Source organism: Lutra lutra, chromosome 6, assembly GCF_902655055.1.
Source record: "Lutra lutra chromosome 6, mLutLut1.2, whole genome shotgun sequence".
Taxonomy (NCBI): Eukaryota; Metazoa; Chordata; class Mammalia; order Carnivora; family Mustelidae; genus Lutra; species Lutra lutra.
Genome location: NC_062283.1, coordinates 131,760,568 through 131,780,114, shown reverse-complemented (window position 1 = coordinate 131,780,114; position 19,547 = coordinate 131,760,568). Strand labels below are relative to the sequence as shown.

Here is a 19,547-nt window from a genome sequence, read left to right as displayed (position 1 = left end):
CTCTGGAAGACCAGAACATACGTTATGTCTGATTAAAATGAACTTTGTAAAATGGAATGGACATTCTGTGTGTTGCAGCGGATAAAATTATGTCAAAAGATGTCAGATCTCTGCAAGTGTCTTCTTGTGAATGGATAGCAAAAAGAAACTCAGTCTTTGAACCGTGTTCCTTGAAAGCAAAATTTTTGGTGTAGACCCAAGGCAATTGCACTCTGTAGGCAAATACTAGATAGTTCTCCTGAGTGTACTTGGCCTGTGTTGGTTTGCCAGCCCTTCCCGGGCTTGGCCTATTTTACCTTCCTGTTCTCAGCCAGAGATGACATGTGATTTAGAACATGCCAGAATGGGTGTTTCTGAAAAACAGCGTACATGGAATTCAATTTTAAACTTGAGTTGCCTGCCTGATCTTTAATACAAGGGCTTTTCCTCTGTTGTTTTTTTTTTCTTCTCCTCCTCCTCCTCTTGCTCCTCGTCCATTTTTTTTTTTTTTAAGTCCCTTTAATTGGACAGCAGGAGCTTTTTCAAGAACCACTTCAAAGAATTTGCTGCTCTTCTAACATGTGATTAACTACTGATTTCTATTTTGCTCTGCCGTTGACAGTAACTAGCATTTAATAATTAGGAGACTTAATGCAACATACACAGGATTTGGGGGGGTAAAATCTCCAGACAGAAACTGAAGTGGGAGCATTTTTCAGAACTTTATTTTATTTTTGCCACTTGTTACCTTCAGAGATCTGTGTTTTTTGTTTATTTATTTATTTATTTTATTTATTTATTTTTTTCTTAAACTGAAAATTTCAGGCTTGATTCTCTAATATGTCAACTCTTGGTGATTCAGACAGCTAGCTACAGACTCTTTGTGTTCATTTGGGACTCCTGTGGCTCCTCCTTAAGGCTCTTTATTCCCTGGCCCTATCTGCCCTCACTCTTCAAAGAATAGACTTTGTCGAGACTGCTTTTTTGGAGAATATTTCAGCAAAAGATTTGGTAAATGTGAGGATAAAATAAGGCTTTGAAGAATGACCCGTGGATAAAATGTATCCAAGCCACATTTCCTATAAAAATGTGTTTTCAGATAATCAGGTATGCACCGGAATTGTGTTTGTTTAATTCCGTAGGAGCCACAGTGGGCAAAGTTTTATGTTGAGGATGAAGCATGAGATCTTTTAATGGGATCTTCTTTTATGCTGCTCCTGGGACAGCAGAAATATTTACAGTAGTACCTAAAAAGGATAAATGTTTTAAAGGATGTTTTTAATATTCCTAAGGCTACTTATTTTTATTAAAAACATTAGTAATGACACCTAAAATTGGTTGAGATGGTAAATGTTATGTTATGTATATTTTACCACAAAAAAAAAAAAAAAAAGAAAGAAAGAACACGAAAGTGATCTGGGCCAGAATTGCCAAGTATATATTTGCTGTTTTAAAAATGATCCCGGTGAGGGGGGAGCGCCTGGGTGGCTCAGTGGGTTAAGGCTTCTGCCTTCGGCTCGGGTCATGGTCCCAGGGTCTTGGGATGGAGCCCCGCATCAGGTTCCCTGCTCAGCCCGGGGCCTGCTTCCTCCTTTCTCTCTCTGCCTACTTGTGGTCTCTGTCTCTCAAATAAACAAAATCTTTAAAAAAAAAAAAAAAAAAAAAAAAGATCCTGGGGTCGAGGGATCGAGCCCTGAGTCTGGCTCTCTGCTCAGCAGGGACCCTGCTTCTTCCTCTCTCTCTCTCTCTGCCTGCCTCTCTGCCTACTTGTGGATGTCTGTCAAATAAATAAATAAATAAATAAATAAATAAATCTTTTTAAAAAAATTCCATATGGAGGATTTTGAAAGATTCTGATATTCTTTCCTAGGTGGTTTTTTGGTTTTTTTGTTTGTTTTGGCAAATGCTTTATAACAAGACAGCGAAAATGAAACCCATCAGCGAGCGATTGCTTCCATTAGGAACAGGCCTCTAGAAGCTCTGTGGTGCCAGATACAAGGAAACTTCATTTCCCGCCTGCAGAAAGCAAGGTCTGTTTTCATTTTCCTGCACGTTTACAGACACTGGTAAACAGGAGGTAGCCCTGGCCGGGAAAGCAAGTAGAAAACTCTCACACAACGTCTGTCCTTGAGTCTTGCCTTCTTCACTCATTTCTTCTGCTACTGACTTTAGAAACCAGAAGGGTTTTTGTTGTGTTATTTTCACCTCATGATGTAAAACTGTTTCATATAGTCAGGAGGTGTTCTCTAGGGGAAGCCGGGATTTTTCTTCTTCTCTTTTTTCATCCCTAGATTCCAGCCACTCAGGCCAAAAGGAAAAGCCAGACTCGGAGAGGGTGACAGAAAGACGCATAGGGCTTTTGTTCTGCTTTGAAAACTCTTGGGTAATTTTAGTTGCCAGCTGTAAATCAAAAACATTTCTAAAGCATTAGGTGAGAGCAGCAGCAGCAGCAGCAGCGAAAGTGGGAGAACCAGAAGCCAGTCTGGCAGGGAATCCTATCACCTGGGTCGAGCATTATTAATGATCAGCTGTCTTCTCCTTGCTGATGTGCTTGTTGCTGTAACGATGCTTAAGAATTTTTCCAGAACAGGACTGGGTGTATCGAGTCTGAAATTTCTGCTCATATTAATCACGATGTGTGCTTTTTCCCCCTAAAGCCTTTATTACACAGAGTACCCTAAATGATCCAGACTGATTGAGAAATTACTACTTTCCATCTTAACCATGCCATTGATCGTAGGAGTAACAGTACTGCCTTAGAGGTTACCTCTGGAAGCTCGGTGATTGACGTTTGACGCACCCATTCTCACCTTAGTTAGTTGTTTATTATTATTATTATTATTTTCATTAGTATTTGGCACCGATTGGGTCATTTAATTACTCTGGTGCCCCGTTTGATTGCCAGTGTAATAGGGACCACCATCCTTCCCAAATGGATTGTTTTTGAGAATTCGAGCAGAGAACGCAGTGTGACTTAAAAATAATTGTAACTCGGGGGCGCCTAGGTGGCTCAGTGGGTTAAAGCCTCTGCCTTTGGCTCAGGTCCTGATCTCAGGGTCCTGGGATCAGCCTCCAATCAGGCTCTCTGCTTGGCAGGGAGCCTGCTTCCCGCCCACCCCCACCCCCCACCTACTTGTGATCTCTGTCAAATAAATAAATAAAATCTTTTAAAAAAAGATTTTAAACTCAAAGAGTTTTAATTAACAGTTTCATTAAGTCTTAACAAAATTTTATAGAAAACCTTTCTTTTTTCTTTCTCTTTGTTTTCTCGGAAAATATATCAGATTCCCTAGGAAACTGATAACCGCACCTAATTCAACTCAAGAGTTTTTAATGAAAGCTTTGTGCGGAAACTGAAGGGCAATTGGTTCTTCAGATGGGGTCGTAGACAATTGTGACTGTTTGCTGCCCCGGGGCCCGAACAGCTTTGCTGGCGAGTGTAGAAAGTAAACACTGTGCTGTAGAGAAATTAAATAAACTGCTGAGAATTAATACGGAGCAGAAGCGGAGCACGGGACCTGGAGCCGCGGGTGGGATGGCTGCGTGGGGGCAGGTCCCCCACTCCTCCACCCCCACGGGGGCGGGCTGTCCCCCACTACCCTCGCTGGAGGGGCGGGGCCTGAGTCCCTGGGCCTGGAGCTCTACAGCCGTCACCAGACCTCAGGTCTGTGTAAGCCCTGTGCTGGAGAGAAGGGTCGCTTTGAAATTGAGCCACAAAAACGTTCCTTTTCCTTTTGCTTATTACTTGAGCAAATTATAAACAAGATGTTGATAGCGCCCTAGAGTGAAAGGCTTCTTGGGAAGAATACTCAGGCTTTGCTGGTGGAAATGGAAAATGGTAGACTCAGGAAGAAAATTTCTCCGCATGTGTATATTTCATTCCTGGAAATTTCCTTTGCCTTAAATTCTCCTTTGTTTGCTGTTAGTTCTGCTGTACCAGTTTTTTTGTTTTGTTCTGATAAATATTTATATGAAATATCATTCTAGATTCCTCTATTTTCTTTATTATTACTTATTACTTTAAAATATAGTTTTAGTTCATATCCTTTGTGTTCTCCTTCTCTTACAAATCTCACTTTTTGGTTTGTATTTGGCATGGGGGTACATTTGCCCTTAATACTTTCTTTTAAGTCAACTTTAAACTGACTCACCTTTCTTAGAATTATCTGGAGAAGTAGTACCCATGGACTCAAGAGTAAACTTGAGTAACTTATGTTTTCTAATAAATGTTAAAAATACCTAACAAACAGAAGATTTTGAAATGCTTATTTGTAGCGCCTAAATTATATTTCATGTCATTTTGGCTCATATTTAATGTATAGGTGAATCACCTGGGGAATCTAATTAAAATGCAGACGTTGATTCTGAAGTTCTGGGGTGTGTCCTGAGATGCGGCATTTGTGGCATGCTCTCAGGCTCTGGTGAGACTGCTGCTTGGGGAACTATACCTTGAATAGCAAGACCTATACGGTAGTCTGAGAAACACAGGAGCAGAGGGTGTTTACTAGTAATTGGTGTCTTCCAAGAGGCCTGGCACTGGACCACTTTATTTTATTTTATTTCATTTTATTTTATTTTATTTTTTTTTTATTTTTTTTTTTTAGTATTCCATTGTATTTATTTATTTATTTTTTTTTTCAGCATAACAGTATTCATTATTTTTGCACCACACCCAGTGCTCCATGCAATCCGTGCCCTCTACAATACCCACCACCTGGTGCCCCCAACCTCCCACCCCCCACCCCTTCAAAATTCTCAGATAGTTTTTCAGAGTCCATAGTCTCTCATGGTTCACCTCCCCTTCCAATTTCCCTCAACTCCCTTCTCCTCTCCATCTCCCCTTGTCCTCCATGCTATTTGTTATGCTCCACAAATAAGTGAAACCATATGATAATTGACTCTCTCTGCTTGACTTATTTCACTCAGCATAATCTCTTCCAGTCCCGTCCATGTTGCTACAAAACTTGGGGATTCATCCTTTCTTTCTTTCTTTCTTTCTTTTTTTTTTTTTTTTTTTTTACAGCTTTATAAACATATATTTTTATCCCCAGGGGTACAGGTCTGCGAATCGCCAGGTTTACACACTTCACAACACTCACCATAGCACATACCCTCCCCGATATCCATAACCCCACCCCCTCTCCCAACCCCCTCCCCCCGTCAACCCTCAGTTTGTTTTGTGAGATTAAGAGTCACTTATGGTTTGTCTCCCTCCCAATCCCATCTTGTTTCATTTACTCTTCTCCTACCCCCTTGACCCCCCATGTTGCATCTCCTCTCCCTCATATCAGGGAGATCATATGATAGTTGTCTTTCTCCGATTGACTTATTTCGCTAAGCATGATACCCTCTAGTTCCATCCACGTCGTCGCAAATGGCAAGATTTCATTTCTTTTGATGGCTGCATAGTATTCCATTGTGTATATATACCACATCTTCTTTATCCATTCGTCTGTAGATGGACATCTAGGTTCTTTCCATAGTTTGGCTATTGTAGACATTGCTGCTATAAACATTCGGGTGCACGTGCCCCTTCGGATCACTATGTTTGTATCTTTAGGGTAAATACCCAGCAGTGCAATTGCTGGGTCATAGGGTAGTTCTATTTTCAACATTTTGAGGAACCTCCATGCTGTTTTCCAGAGTGGTTGCACCAGCTTGCATTCCCACCAACAGTGTAGGAGGGTTCCCCTTTCTCCGCATCCTCGCCAGCATCTGTCATTTCCTGACTTGTTAATTTTAGCCATTCTGACTGGTGTGAGGTGATATCTCATGGTGGTTTTGATTTGTATTTCCCTGATGCCGAGTGATATGGAGCACTTTTTCATGTGTCTGTTGGCCATCTGGATGTCTTCTTTGCAGAAATGTCTGTTCATGTCCTCTGCCCATTTCTTGATTGGATTATTTGTTCTTTGGGTGTTGAGTTTGCTAAGTTCTTTATAGATTTTGGACGCTAGCCCTTTATCTGATATGTCATTTGCAAATATCTTCTCCCATTCTGTCAGTTGTCTTTTGGTTTTGTTCACTGTTTCCTTTGCTGTGCAAAAGCTTTTGATCTTGATAAAATCCCAAAAGTTCATTTTTGCCCTTGCTTCCCTTGCCTTTGGTGATGTTCCTAGGAAGATGTTGCTGCGGCTGACGTCGAAGAGGTTGCTGCCTGTGTTTTCCTCGAGGATTTTGATGGATTCCTTTCTCACATTGAGATCCTTCATCCATTTTGAGTCTATTTTCGTGTGTGGTGTAAGGAAATGATCCAATTTCATTTTTCTGCATGTGGCTGTCCAATTTTCCCAACACCATTTATTGAAGAGGCTGTCTTTGTTCCATTGGACATTCTTTCCTGCTTTGTCGAAGATGAGTTGACCATAGAGTTGAGGGTCCATTTCTGGGCTCTCTATTCTGTTCCATTGATCTATGTGTCTGTTTTTGTGCCAGTACCATGCTGTCTTGATGATGACAGCTTTGTAATAGAGCTTGAAGTCCGGAATTGTGATGCCACCAACTTTGGCTTTCTTTTTCAATATTCCTTTGGCTATTCGAGGTCTTTTCTGGTTCCATATAAATTTTAGGATTATTTGTTCCATTTCTTTGAAAAAAATGGATGGTATTTTGATAGGAATTGCATTAAATGTGTAGATTGCTTTAGGTAGCATAGACATTTTCACAATATTTATTCTTCCAATCCAGGAGCATGGAACATTTTTCCATTTCTTTGTGTCTTCCTCAATTTCTTTCATGAGTACTTTATAGTTTTCTGAGTATAGATTCTTAGTCTCTTTGGTTAGGTTTATTCCTAGGTATCTTATAGTTTTGGGTGCAATTGTAAATGGGATGGACTCCTTAATTTCTCTTTCTTCTGTCTTGTTGTTGGTGTAGAGAAATGCAACTGATTTCTGTGCATTGATTTTATATCCTGACACTTTACTGAATTCCTGTACAAGTTCTAGCAGTTTTGGAGTGGAGTCTTTTGGGTTTTCCACATAGAGTATCATATCATCTGCAAAGAGTGATAGTTTGACTTCTTCTTTGCCGATTTGGATGCCTTTAATTTCCTTTTGTTGTCTGATTGCTGAGGCTAGGACTTCTAGTACTATGTTGAATAGCAGTGGTGATAACGGACATCCCTGCCGTGTTCCTGACCTTAGCGGAAAAGCTTTCAGTTTTTCTCCATTGAGAATGATATTTGCAGTGGGTTTTTCATAGATGGCTTTGATAATATTGAGGTATGTGCCGTCTATCCCTACACTTTGAAGAGTTTTGATCAGGAAGGGATGCTGTACTTTGTCAAATGCTTTTTCAGCATCTATGGAGAGTATCATATGGTTCTTGTTCTTTCTTTTATTAATGTGTTGTATCACATTGATTGATTTGCGGATGTTGAACCAGCCTTGCAGCCCTGGAATAAATCCCACTTGGTCGTGGTGAATAATCCTTTTAACGTACTGTTGAATCCTATTGGCTAGTATTTTGGCGAGAATTTTTGCATCTGTGTTCATCAAGGATATTGGTCTGTAGTTCTCTTTTTTGTTGGGATCCTTGTCTGGTTTTGGGATCAAGGTGATGCTGGCCTCATAAAATGAGTTTGGAAGTTTTCCTTCTATTGCTATTTTTTGGAACAGTTTCAGGAGAATAGGAATTAGTTCTTCTTTAAATGTTTGGTAGAATTCCCCCGGGAAGCCGTCTGGCCCTGGGCTTTTGTTTGTTTGGAGATTTTTGATGACTGTTTCAATCTCCTTACTGGTTATGGGTCTGTTCAGGCTTTCTATTTCTTCCTGGTTCAGTTGTGGTAGTTTATATGTCTCTAGGAATGCATCCATTTCTTCCAGATTGTCAAATTTGTTGGCGTAGAGTTGCTCATAGTATGTTCTTATAATTGTCTGTATTTCTTTGGTGTTCGTTGTGATCTCTCCTCTTTCATTTATGATTTTATTTATTTGGGTCCTCTCTCTTTTCTTTTTGATAAGTCTGGCCAGGGGTTTATCAATCTTATTAATTCTTTCAAAGAACCAGCTCCTAGTTTCGTTGATTTGTTCTATTGTTTTTTTGGTTTCTATTTCATTGATTTCTGCTCTGATCTTTATGATTTCTCTTCTCCTGCTGGGTTTAGGGTTTCTTTCTTGTTCTTTCTCCAGCTCCTTTAGGTGTAGGGTTAGGTTGTGTACCTGAGACCTTTCTTGTTTCTTGAGAAAGGCTTGTACCGCTATATATTTTCCTCTCAGGACTGCCTTTGTTGTGTCCCACAGATTCTGAACTGTTGTGTTTTCATTATCATTTGTTTCCATAAATTTTTTCAATTCTTCTTTGATTTCCTGGTTGACCCATTCATTCTTTAGAAGGATGCTGTTTAGTCTCCATGTATTTGGGTTCTTTCCAAATTTCCTCTTGTTATTGAGTTCTAGCTTTAGAGCATTGTGGTCTGAAAATATGCAGGGAATGATCCCAATCTTTTGATACCGGTTGAGACTTGATTTAGGACCAAGAATGTGATCTATTCTGGAGAATGTTCCATGTGCACTAGAGAAGAATGTGTATTCTGTTGCTTTGGGATGAAATGTTCTGAATATATCTGTGATGTCCATCTGGTCCAGTGTGTCATTTAAGGCCTTGATTTCCTTGTTGATCTTTTGCTTGGATGATCTGTCCATTTCAGTGAGGGGAGTGTTAAAATCCCCTACTATGATTGTATTCTTGTCGATGTGTTTCTTTGATTTTGTTATTAATTGGTTTATATAGTTGGCTGCTCCCACGTTAGGGGCATAGATATTTAAAATTGTTAGATCTTCTTGTTGGACAGTTCCTTTGAGTATGATATAGTGTCCTTCCTCATCTCTTATTATAGTCTTTGGCTTAAAATCTAATTGATCTGATATAAGGATTGCCACTCCTGCTTTCTTCTGATGTCCATTAGCATGGTAAATTCTTTTCCACCCCCTCACTTTAAACCTGGAGGTGTCTTCGGGTGTAAGATGAGTTTCTTGTAGGCAACATATAGATGGGTTTTGTTTTTTTATCCATTCTGATACCCTGTGTCTTTTGATTGGGGCGTTTAGCCCATTAACATTCAGGGTAAGTATTGAGAGATATGAATTTAGTGCCATTGTATTGCCTGTAAGGTGACTGTTATTGTATATTGTCTCTGTTTCTTTCTGATCTACTACTTTTAGGGTCTCTCTTTGCTTAGAGGACCCCTTTCAATATTTCCTGTAGAGCTGGTTTGGTATTTGCAAATTCTTTCAGTTTTTGTTTGTCCTGGAAGCTTTTAATCTCTCCTTCTATTTTCAATGATAGCCTAGCTGGATATAGTATTCTTGGCTGCATGTTTTTCTCATTTAGTACTCTGAATATATCATGCCAGCTCTTTCTGGCCTGCCAGGTCTCTGTGGATAAGTCTGCTGCCAATCTAATATTTTTACCATTGTACATTACAGACTTCTTTTCCCGGGCTGCTTTCAGGATCTTTTCTTTGTCACTAAGACTTGTCAATTTTACTATTAGGTGACGGGGTGTAGACCTATTCTTATTGATTTTGAGGGGGGTTCTCTGAACCTCCTGGATTTTGATGCTTGTTCCCTTTGCCATATTGGGGAAATTCTCTCCAATAATTCTCTCCAATATACCTTCTGCTCCCCTCTCTGTTTCCTCTTCTTCTGGAATCCCAATTATTCTAATGTTGTTTCGTCTTATGGTGTCACTTATCTCTCGAATTCTCCCCTCGTGGTCCAGTAGCTGTTTGTCCCTCTTTTGCTCAGCTTCTTTATTCTCTGTCATTTGGTCTTCTATATCGCTAATTCTTTCTTCTGCCTCATTTATCCTAGCAGTGAGAGCCTCCATTTTTGATTGCACCTCATTAATAGCGTTTTTGATTTCAACTTGGTTAGATTTTAGTTCTTTTATTTCTCCAGAAAGGGCTTTTATATCTCCCGAGAGGGTTGCTTTAATATCTTCCATGCCTTTTTCAAGCCCGGCTAGAACCTTGAGAATCATCATTCTGAACTCTATATCTGACATATTACCAATGTCTGTATTGATTAGGTCCCTAGCCTTTGGTACTGCCTCTTGTTCTTTTTTTTGTTGTGAATTTTTCCGCCTTGTCATTTTGTCCAGATAAGAGTTTATGAAGGAGCAAGTAAAATACTAAAAGGGTGGCAACAACCCCAGGAAAATATGCTTTAGCCAAATCAGAAGAGATCCTGAATTGTGAGGGGGGAGAAAGGGGATAAAAAGGGGCTCAGAAAGAAAGAAAAAAAAAAACTATTAAAAAAAAGAAAGCCGATGAAGAAATAAATATAAAAAGAGGAAAAAATATATATATATTAGATAAACTATTTAAAAAACGTTAAAAAAAAGAAAATGGTAAAAGTTAAAAAAAATTTAGCAGAAGAAGAGAAAAAGAAAAAAAAATTGAAAAAGAAAAAAAAAATTAAATTAACTGCAAGGCTAAAAAATCATGGGGAGAAAGCCATGAGTTCCGTGCTTTGCTTTCTTCTCCTCTGGAATTCCACCGTTCTCCTTGGTAGGTGAACTTGGTCCTGGCTGGGTTTCCCATAGATCTTCTGGGGGAGGGGCCCGTTGTAGTGATTCTCAAGCGTCTTTGCCCCAGGCGGAGTTGCACCGCCCTTACCCGGGGCCGCGCTGAGTCATCCGCTCGGGTTCGCTTTCGGGAGCTTTTGTTCCCTGAGCGCTTTCCGTAGAGTCCGGAGGACGGGAATGAAGATGGCGGCCTCCCGGTCTCCGGCCCGGAGGAGCCGAGAGCCTGGGGCCCCACTCCTCAGTGCGCCCTCAGAGAACAGTGCCAAATGACTCTCGTCACCCTGGCCTCCGGCCGCGCTCCGAGCTGACCGAGCCTGCGACCGGTTCAAGGCAACCCTGAGCTGAGAGTCACTCCTCGGCTCTGTCTCTGCAGCCGGCTTCCCCGTTCTAATACCGGTAAGCTCTGCGACACTGAGACACCCCTGATCCTTCTGCGACCCTGCGGGACCTGAGGCCGCGCTTACCCCGCCTGGGCTTCACCCCAGTTAAGCCTCTGGAGCGATGTCCCTCAGCGGAACAGACTTTTAAAAGTCCTGATTTTGCTCCATTGCTCCGCCGCTCGCCGGGAGCCGGCCCCTCCCCCCGCGGTCTATCTTCCCGTCGCTTTGGATTCACTTCTCCGCCAGTCCTACCTTGCAGAAAGTGGTTGATTTTCTGTTTCTGGAATTGCTGTTCTTCTTCTCTTCAATCTCCCGTTGGATTTGTAGGTGTTTGCAATCTTTAGATAAGCTATTTAGCTGATCTCCCGCTACCCGAAGTAGTCTCAGCCTGCTACTTCTCCGCCATCTTGACTCCTCCCCTTATTTTATATTTTATTTTATTATTTATTTCAGTGAGAGAGAGTGAGCACAGGGGGGAGGAGGAAGGATGAGGAAGAATGAGAGTGGAAGAAGAAGAATGAGAGTGAGAAAACCAAGCAGACCCCCCGTTGAGCTGGGAGCCAGGCACTGGGCTCCCTCCCGGGACACAGTGATGAGACCCCAGCCAAAACCAAGAGTCTGCCGCTCAACTGACTGGGCCACCCGGACACCCCTGGACCACCTTGTGTTCCAACGTCCGCCACCCTCAGCCCGAGTCCCTGCCAAGGGTGGTATGAGGCACTGATGATGTCCTATGCTTCAGATCATTTTTCCATTTCTGTGCCAGCCTCTACCAGATTTTGGTTTCAAACTTGCTTGTTTCTTGGAACAAAGTTTTTTCCTCGCGAGGGACATTCCTTTATAAAAATGTCTCCCAGGGCACTTGGGTGGCTCAGTGGGTTGGGGCCTCTGCTTTCAGCTCGGGTCATGATCTCAGGGTCCTGGGATCGAGCCCCGAATCGGGCTCTCTGCTCAGCGGGAAGTCTGCTTCTCCCCTCTCTCTCTGCCTGTTTCTCTGCCTAATTGTGATCTCTGTCTGTTGAGTAAATAGATAAAATCTTAAAAAAAAAAAAAAAGTCTCCCAGTGGTCTCCCATACCAGTTCAAGGCCCAGACATGCCCCAGTCCTAGGTGACTCGTGGCTTACTCTCCAGCTAGATCCCTGCCTGCCAGAGGTATGTTCCTAACGAAGGAGCACATGGCTTAAGAGCAGGACTCCATCGTTAGGCTCTCATCCCAACTACCTAGGGAAGTGCTCAGGAAATATATAAGGTACTTGACCTCACTTTCTGTCCAGCATCCTCCTAAATAAAACGTGCAGGGTATTGAAGTTTGGATGCTCGATCTTTTCACATAGCCCACCGCAGAATTCCTAAGCGGCAGCTAGAGCATCCAGAAGCCTTAGCCACTGACGTTCAGGATACTTGGATGGCAAACACCATGGCAACAAGATATGCTATGGTAAAGGTAGAAATCCAGGTGACTCTTTTAGGGCCCAGCGCAGTCTTCCGTGTAGACTTGTTTATATTACTTTTCCAGAGAGAGGTGTGTATCTTCTGTGTATTTGAAGGCAACTTCGTCTTGCAGAAATGCTATTTAATCATGACAAGGCTGCATTTCTGTGAAATAAGCCAGTAGCAATTTAGGAATAATGAGTCAGCTATGCTCCTGAATTGCAATTTGAGATGCAGAGACATTTTTCTGTCCCCATCAATCTGTAGTAGACCTAAAGGACAAAGCAGCTTGGGAAGGGGGGTCTAGAACTTCAGCACTCAACACGTAGGAAATGAGTTTCGGCTTTTTACCCTTTTTCACTTATTTATAATGGTAAGATTTGCTGTGAAGCAAATTTCTGGGCTTGTAGTGATTTTTCAGACCATTCAGTATTTAGCTAGCATGCAGGTTATAAAGCCTGTTTGAGGAATGAGCCAGGTGCCTCTGGATCTAGCAGTGGTTTGTGTTTTCCTTGGGCAGAAGCCATGACTGGTGAAGTCGAACGTGAGCAGTGCTCCCAAGTCCGGACACCCACTCCCACCTCTACAACAGAGTGGTTCTCAGGTTGCACTGTAAGCATTGGTAACACTGGAAAACAAACCAAAAATAACAGTATAAGTAAAGGATCCCATCAGCTAGGGACCTTGATTAAAACTTGGAACCCAGAACCAACCTTAGAGATTCTCACTTAGCTGGTCTGTCATGGAGCCCGGGAAGCTGCCTTTTCAACTGACCCACCCCAATTCTAACCCAGGTAATAGGAAGATCACCCTGGGAGGGGCCTCAGCATGTAGAGAGGGCTCTAGGGACTCAGTCTTCCCTTTGCAAATCCCCCTTCCCCTCCTGAGCGGGAAACCCTTTAAGTAAGAAGGGGGTTGAGAGCCTGTCCACTTCTGCAGCCTCCTTCTCTGTCTCTTCACTGAGTTCCTATGTCCTCTGTGCCTCGGTGTTCCCTATGAGAAGGTGTGGGATATGAGCTGTGACTCTTTGAGAAGGTCGTATAGGCTGTATTGGTGAGAGAAATGAATGAATTTTAAGGAGAGCAGAATTATGATGTTATGTAAAACAAAACATTTTGATTGAGTGTTGCATTTTTGAGATTTTCAAAGGCACCTGCCATTATTACAAAAGGGGAGGGTTCCACTCCTGCAGGAAATGAGCCTCTGGGGATCTGGTATTTGGTTTTCTTTTCTGCTGTGTACCAGGGGAGGGTATATTTGTCTGAGGATTTTGTCATTTTGGCAAAGTTTTGGGAAAGAGAGCCAAAGGAGTCCTGAGGGAGCAGAGGGGCTGTAAGCTTCGGGAGCCGGTGAAGGTTTCCCTCCGTGTGACTTTCTTTTGCACAGAATGTTTTGTTCAGTGTTACACAGCCCAGTTTCACCGGGTCATGCAACTCCGCCAGTTCCTCTCTCTGTGTTAGAAAGTGCTTAATGCCTTTTGACAGTAAGAGGCCCCAGAACTTGCTAACCTATTGGTGAATCCTCCGAGGGAGCGTATTCCTGAGCAAACCCTGTGAGGTCACACCCCGGCCAGCCATTTCTGACCCGGGAACTCAGCCATGCCAGTGCTCAGAGGTGCCATGCATAACCAGCCACCCATGAAACAGACTACAAGGACTTGGGGGAAAAGCGGGCATGGTTTTATTTGGAGGTAAAAGCTGATTTATCTTCCAGCCAGCGAGGAAGGTGTCACTTGCCACTTTTTAGTTAAAAACATAAGGACATTATAAAAACACTGATTTCCTAGCATGGAGTGGCATTCAACAGTTTTGCAATTAAAATGATAATGAAACATTTCTTGTGAGAGCCTCTCTTTAAAATCAGCACGCCATTAGAAGGAATTATGTAAAGCAGCCTCTCTGTTCCAAGTTTTATTTTAAGATTTAATTTATTCCAGATTCTGCAGGAAAAAACCATCCATGTGACAAGCCTGCTAACAGATGTCAATTTAGTTTTATAGCACATGCCTGCACTTTAGAGTCAGAAAATGGATATAATTCATTTCGCCTGCTGTTTATTACATGACACAGCTTCGTAACACTACGCCCTGGAGGATAGCTGATTAATAACTTATAGGCAAGCAACTTATCACCTGCTTTCGTCTTCTGCAGTGTTGATTGTAAGCCTTATTTCACATTACCCTTTTGGATTAAGAGAGGTTCTGGAAAGAGCAAAGGTGACAAAAATGGATTTTTCTCTTTTAATTTCATCTAGGTCGAAAGACAGATTATATGGTGATAAAGAGAAATAAGAGAAAAAATAAAAATTACTCAACCTGAAAGAACTAAATCTCTATTATATTTTTTTGTGTGGGGACGCCTGGCTGGCTCAGTGGGTTAAGCCTCTGCCTTCGGCTCAGGTCATGATCTCAGGGTCCTGGGATTGAGCCCCCGCATCAGGCTCTCTGCTTAGCAGGATGCCTGCTTCCCCCTGTCTCTCTGCCTGCCTCTCTGCCTACTTGTGATCTCTCTCTCTCTCTCTGTCAAATACATAAATAAAATCTTTAAAAAATTTTTTTGTGTGTGGTGTTGGTAGATAAGACAAAGTAGTTCTGTAGGGTAAATACTATATCAAAATCAGCCATAGTAGGGACTCTTCCCTTCTTCATAGTCACAGGATCCACTTCACTGTGTTCACATGCCATAGTAATTATTGGTTTATATGTTGGTCTTCTGTTCGTATTCCCATCTCTCTGTCCAGTCCTTTCATCCATCCATCCCTTCCTCCATTCATCTATCCATTTAATAAATATTTGTTAAATATCTTCCATATGCAAGTACCTGTGCTTAAATAATGAAACTATAGGGAAAAAAGTCTCTCTCTTTTTTTCAAAGATTTTATTTATTTATTTGAGAGAGAGAGAAAGAGAGAAAGCTCATGTGTTCCAGCACACACATGTGCTCAGGCCAGGGGGAGGGGCAGATGGGGAGGGAGAAGGAAAGGGAAACAAGGAGAGAATCCCAAGCAGTCTCTGTGCTGAGTGTGGGGCCCTATGCGGGACTGAATCCCATGGCCATGAGATCATGACCTGAGCCCAAGCCAAGAGTCGTCTTTTTTTTTTTTTTAAGATTTTATTTATTTATTTAACAGACAGAGGTCACAGTTAGGCAGAGAGGAAGACAGAGAGGAAGGGAAACAGGCTCCCTACTGAGCAGAGAGCCTGATGTGGGGCTCTATCTCAGGACCCTGGGATCATGACCTGAGCCGAAGGCAGAGGCTTTAACCCCCTGAGCCACCCAGGCGCCTCAAGAGTCGTCTGTTTAACTGACTGAGCCACCCAGGTGCTCCAAGTCTCTTTTTGATTAGGAAATTTTTAAAAATGCGGTAAAATATATGTAACATAAAATTTACTACCTTAACTACTTTTCAAAAAAAATTTTTGTGGGTAAATACAAGTTTAATGATCCATGGTTCTTTACCTGGATGCAGAGATTTTATAATCCCAGGATATACAACCATGCAACACAGACCCATCAGCCAATTCTAAAATAAACTTGGCTTTTTACAACTGTACTGTAACCACTCAGCCCTTCTTCCATCCAAAATGACCCTCATCCCACCTGGAAATTTATTGTAGGGGAGCCAGAAATCTAGCTTTGGGGCCAACAGTAAAAACCATAGGAAAAATAGTAATTCGGTGGTTAGTTGGTGAAAGCAGGGTGTCTGGAGCCCTTCCCTGTGCTGCTTTGCTCTTCCTGCTGTCATTCTTTCTGTCCCCCTCCTTCAGCCCATCCGTATTAACTTCCGGTAGGTTTGAGGTAAGCCAGCCATCTGAAACTCGGGTTCCCTTCTTTGGAGCTCGCCATGGTGCTGACCTTCTCTTTCCCATCAGGAGCTCTGAACAGACACTTGTGCAAGGGCTCAAAGCCTTCTACAGAGCCTTTCCTTGGAATGGGTTTAGTTCGACCATCATACTTCTTCTGGGTGATGAACACACTGCCTGACAACTGGCACTTCTTCGAGAGTGTGGTCAGCTGTGTCAGGAACTGCTCATTCTCCGGCAGCGCCATTCTGGGGCGGCTAGCTCCCCTGCCCAGCTTAACTGTCTTTGAGGGTATAGTAATGCTAAGTAGTGATCTCCCTCAAGCTTAAGATGGGGTTATGTCCTGACAAACCCATTGTAAACTGAAACTGTCGTAAGTTGGACATACATTTAACACACCTCACCCACAGGACGTCATAGTTTAGCCTAGCCGAACTTAAAGGTGCTCAGAACACTTAACTAACCTACAGTTGGGCAAAATCATCTAACGCAAAACTTATTTTATAATAAAATGTTGGCTATGACATGTAATTTATTGAATACTGTTCTGTAAATGAGAAACAGAGTAGTTGAATGGGTACACAATGGTTATAAGTATATGGGTTGTTGATCCTTGTAATCATGTGGCTGGCTGGGAGCTAGATGGAGGATCCCACTCCAGACCACTAGCCTGGGAAAAGATCAAAATTAGAATAGAATATGGTTTCCACCGAAAGCATATTGCTTGTGCACCATTGTAAAATTGAAAAATCATTAAGTTGAACCATTGTCAGTTGGGAGCCATCTGTATACCCACATCGTTGTGCATCCAATCTCTAGAACACTTACGTCTTGCAAAACTGAAAGTCTCTTCCCATTAAACATTAACACCCACCGCCCCCCTGTGTAGCCCTTGGCTACGATCATTCTATTTTCTCTTTCAATTATTTTGATTATTCTAGGTACCTCACAAAAGTGAAAGCATAGGAAGTTTGTCTTTTGTCACTCATTTATTGCACTCAGCACAATGTCCTCAGGGTTTACCCATGTTGTAGCATGTGACAGGTTTTCCTTGTTTTTTTAAGGCTGAATAATATTCCCTTGCACGTATATGTCACATTTTGTTTATCTGTCCGTGGACCATGGGGTTGCTTCTGCCTCTTGCCTATTGTGAGTAATGCTGCTATGAGTATGTGTGTGCACATATCTTTTTAAGACCCTGCTTTCAGTTCTTTTGGATACATACCCAGAAATGGAATTGCTGCATCCTATGGGAATCTATTTTTAATTTTTTTGAGGAACTGCCTTACAGTTTTTCAGAGTGGCTGTGCCATTTTACATTTCCATAACCAAGTCTCTTAAGATTTAACATGTAGCTAAAAAACCAGACATGTGATCCTGTAATGAGTGCTACAAAGAAGTGTGATGTGCTAAGGGAGTATTTAATAGAGAAATCCAATCCCATATGCCATTTACTTTTGTATTCCTGATGCCTAGTCCATAGCGGGGACTTGATAAGGTGGATATCCCTTGGTGCTTGGACCCTTTCCTTTGTTTCTTTCCTGATATCCAGCTGTCCTCTGTTCTGCAGGAATGGCACTGGAGGGTTGGGAAAGAACTGAACAGATGACTACCTTTTCCTTGGTTGCCTCTGTTGATCTCTGGCAAGAGTATGGAAAGTATTTTGCAGTAGTGTTCTTTTTCTTATTCTGTATCTCATCTAATACTCAAAGATGTTGAGATATTTCCACCATATCCATTCCTGCCTTTTCTTTGGGGGAGAAAAGAGAAAGCTGCCTACAGATGTAAGATCAAAGTGTAGTGGAGTGAGGGAGCGGTGGGGTATTCAGGGAGAAAATGTTCTTTCTATTCTTAGAACACTGCTTCTAGTCCCTAAAGAATTTTGTTCTGTAATGATAGCAAAAGGGCCTCTTGCTCATTTTTCATTTGGCTTAAATCAGTAGCATTTTGCTCAATTCCATGCTATTTATAGATATCTTAAATTGCAATTTAATTCTTGAGATTTTTAAAGGGAATTTGAGATCTTCAAAATGTATAGGCATTATATTTGGAGATTCTTAACTTCTTGCCTCTGATTTTATAAAAGGAATTTGTTTCTCTGACCCCCCAAGCCAATGAAATACATAGTTATTATTCTACCCAGTTTTTCATTTTGTAGGCAATTGAGACAGAAATGGGACCACAGAAATATTTGGCACAGCTCTTTCCTTGGAAATTTATATCGGTTTTGCTGTTTGCCATGGCAGTATTATGATGATAAAGTGCAGAGATCCAGTTATCTGTCTGAAATAAGTCCTGAGGGGTTCCCACAGTTGCCCCACTCATGGTATTAGCACAGGAAAACAATAGTGGTGGCATTAACAGAATGCTGTTTTGGGGGTGAGTGGCTGGTATTGGGCCGTGTTGTCCAGTGGTAGGGTCATTGGCTATCAGCCAAGAAGACCCTGGCACCAGCTCTATTTCCTGTTCGTTGTGTGTACAGCACAAGTGAGTTAAGCCTTCTGAGCCATGTTTTCTTTTTCTGTGAAATGGGGATGATAATACTGTCTGCGCAAGACAGTAGGGGTTAAAGACAAAAAGTCTGTAAAGAACCTAGCACGATGCCTGGTCAGTTGCTCCCCAGATGGGAGCTGTTTTTTAGTTACTAAGTTGGACTGATCCGAATGGTTTTAGGTAGTATTCAGATAATCTGGAACAGAGTATTATGGTTGGGCCATTTGGTATATTTTATTGTTCTCTGCTTTCTTAATAATAGTGGGGAATCTCTAATAGGTCAGTCGTTTACTCCAGAAAATGTTAAAGAGAATTCATGTTCTGGAATGGATTTTGGAAGTGCTTAGAACACAGCAGTATGAATCGGATGTCCAGACACCACTGCAATTGTTCATAGGATCGATCTTCCTGTGGTGATGGTCAAAAATGTAGTTGTTGTGCATTTCAGATAGTCCACCTGCTTCGTGACATTGGTAGAAATCTTGTAGTTCAGTCATCTTCCCCGTGTTTGTCTCTGGGGCATAGTACTTAAAGTCCCACAGGCTTATTGAGTATATTGTTGGGAAATCACTTGGCTGGTGAGCACTGATGTCTTTGGAAGTATTTATGTAGCAATGATTCTTTAAGACTTCAATTACATTTGCCTTATGATGTTGTATTTTCTCTAGGTTGACCTCTCTGTCTCTGAACCCTCCTGTTAGATCATTTTGCCTCCTTTTTGGAGACATACCCATTATAATACCAACAGTTGGCCGAACTAAGTGCTCAGGAATATTCCAGATAACTAAATTTTCTTACTAAATGAAAAAGGTGCTGTTGCTCATCTCTGTCTTTATTGTTCCTCTCCTGTGCTCCCTACTCTGGTAACTATGATGGAACTCAGCTGTTGAGCAAGGTCTCAATGCAGTTTTCCAACTTCTTCCTTACCTAC

The 19,547-nt window shown here is 41.9% G+C and overlaps 1 protein-coding gene and 1 pseudogene across 2 annotated transcripts in view; one reads left to right on the top strand and one right to left on the bottom strand.

Annotated features, from left to right (window-relative positions):
- The window catches only part of METTL24 (methyltransferase like 24), a 140,996-nt gene that overhangs the window by 51,332 nt on the left and 70,117 nt on the right, over nucleotides 1–19,547 (top strand). The gene's annotated exons all lie outside the window — the stretch shown is intronic.
- On the bottom strand, nucleotides 15,929–16,370 carry LOC125102555 (signal recognition particle 14 kDa protein-like; annotated as a pseudogene).